The sequence below is a fragment of the Lytechinus variegatus genome, chromosome 2, assembly GCF_018143015.1.
Source record: "Lytechinus variegatus isolate NC3 chromosome 2, Lvar_3.0, whole genome shotgun sequence".
Lineage (NCBI taxonomy): Eukaryota > Metazoa > Echinodermata > Echinoidea > Temnopleuroida > Toxopneustidae > Lytechinus > Lytechinus variegatus.
This window is the reverse complement of record NC_054741.1, coordinates 24,607,774-24,610,425: the sequence shown is the minus strand read 5'-3', so window position 1 is coordinate 24,610,425 and position 2,652 is coordinate 24,607,774.

Here is a 2,652-nt window from a genome sequence, read left to right as displayed (position 1 = left end):
GTTTCATTTTAAAAATTTATGGGAAGTAACTTCCATGTTTCCATTTGACTAAAATCTAATTCATTTTCATTTATTTGAGTTTTATAGAAGCTTTATATGATTTTTGCCACACTCTAGGACACATCAACATAGCAGACAACTGAATATAGCTAGAACATCTCAATCATATGCCAAAAACAACCACTCATACTCTTATTTCAAGATTCATTACAGCTGTATTCTGGCCAAATATTTTATTTGTGTGATCATTACTTAAAAAGGATAAGTGTTGTGATGATAAAGTAGACAAAAAAAGAGACAAAACTATATATATTTTTGTTGTTGCTTATATTTGTGAAGAGTTTTAAAAAGAACAAAAACATTTCTTGAAAAGGATAACAATGGCAGTACTTCCGACATGAAGGGGCCGTGGATGAAAGTGAGGTTTACAACATCACTGATATTCATTGCACTTACACTTGCTCCATGTATTATAATTTAACACAAGATTGTACATTGTAAATAGAATATAAGAAGTTCAAAGGAAAAAAAAACTTGAAAAGTCGCGAGTGCTAGAGTAAGTGTGTGAGAAACTGAGAGCGAGTGAGAATATTCTATGACTTGTTTATTTTTCTGTTTGTTGCAGTATTTTAAGTTGTCATGCCACATTTGTGAAGTATTTTTGTTGTTGATAATGACAGTGTGGATGATGTAAGATTTAAAAAAAGAGAACACTCAATCACTTTCAGAGGGTGGTTATATTTCATCTTGCAACAGACAAAATGAAGAAAAAAAATATATAATTTTATCTTTGCCAGGTACCTGTACAGTGTATTTGTTTATTGATTGAGAAAAAAAATGAAACCAAAAAAAATAAAATAATGAGAATACTACGCAGTGAGCCTCCTGTCTCTTTATTAGATGTCCTGCAATAGAAGAAGTATGACAGCGAAAGTCACATGGAGAATTCCACTTGTAAGCAAAATGACACATGTCGTCATTACTGGTAGATGCATGAATCTAGTATGGGTTTGCAAGTATATGATGCATTTTGTAAAATTTCCTTTTCATGTCCTATTGAAATATATTCTACATACCCTTTTTATTTCAAAATAAAACATTTGGTCTCTAACATCATGCACCATTTTGAATAAATATGGCCCGTATACTGAAGTCGGGGTTTCACTTAGACCATGGTCTAACTCTGTGCTAAAATTATGGGAAGCCAAAAGTGTCAATTTTTATTAAGTTGTATGTTTCTTATGTTTACTGTGCTCTATCCTGATTCATAGATGGTGAAGAAAATCATCGATTTATACTTCCTAGAAAATCATGAATGATTTGAGAGCCAAATGAGCAGAAATATAATATCTCTACCGTTAGTGATTTATGTAACAATTGGCTATCCATACTTAAACCACAACTTTAAACCTGAGTTTAAAGGAGAATGAAACCAATGGAACAAGATAGCTTGTGTGAAAACAGAAAAATCAAAGAAACAGATCAACAGAAGTTTAAGAAAAATCGGACAAATAATGAGAAAGTTATGAGCATTTGAATATTGCAATCACTAATGCTATGGAGATCCTCCCATTGGCAATGCGACAAGGAAGTGTGATGTCACTGATGAACAACTTTCCCTTTGGTGGACTATAAAATACCCTCAAAATGTCTCTTTTTGCTTTTTCTTATGATGATACAAACTTTCTATCCATGATGTATTCTAAAAAATATGTATTACATGCCCTCATGTAGAATGAACACATGATCTATGGATAGATGTGATAAAATCAGCAATTCAAGTGAAATATATACTAAAGTAATGGGGAGAGTTGTTCACAAGTGACATCACACATCTTTGTCGCATTGCCAATTTGCTATCTCCATAGCATTAGTGATCACAATATTCAAATGCTCATAACTTTCTCATTATTTGTCCGATTTTTCTCAAACTTTCTTTATTCTTATTCTTTGATTTTTCTGTTTCTACACAAGCCTATTTGTTCCAAAGGTTTCATTCCCCTTTAAGTTAAACCCAACTTCAGAATATGGGCCACTATGTTAAGAAATACAATGTCATGATATTAAAGGGATGAAAGCAGTACCTGCTCTCATTGGGTTAAGTAATTCAGTGCATTCCCCATAATACCTCGGTCACATTTGCGCTACTAAGGACGATGGTACTGCGTGTCGAAAAAAGCCGTTTTATTCATTTTTATTACAACTACATATATGTAGCTGGTACGAAAAATATCATAATGGCTGTTTTTGACTCGCCGTATGGCCACCGTAGAACAAATGTGAGTGGGCTAAGAAATGGAACAGCTCTTATTGATACATATCAAAGTCAATGTGTTTTACTTTAAATTCAGCATTGATAGAGTGGAATCTCACTTCCTTTTTTTACCTAAATACATCAAATTCACACTCGGCAGGTTATGAGCAATGAGAAACAAAATTAATATGTGACCCTTTGCCCACTCTTGGACAAGTTTTACAAAGAGTTGCGATTGATCCAATCAATCTCGACTGTATTCAAATCCATCCATACCATGATTTTTTTCTGCAAGAAATTAGCGCAATATCCTATAGTAAGCAAAGAGAATCACACTGAATCTTCAATAGAACAATTTATGTATGAATATACATCATATCTAGAAAATATTTTGAACA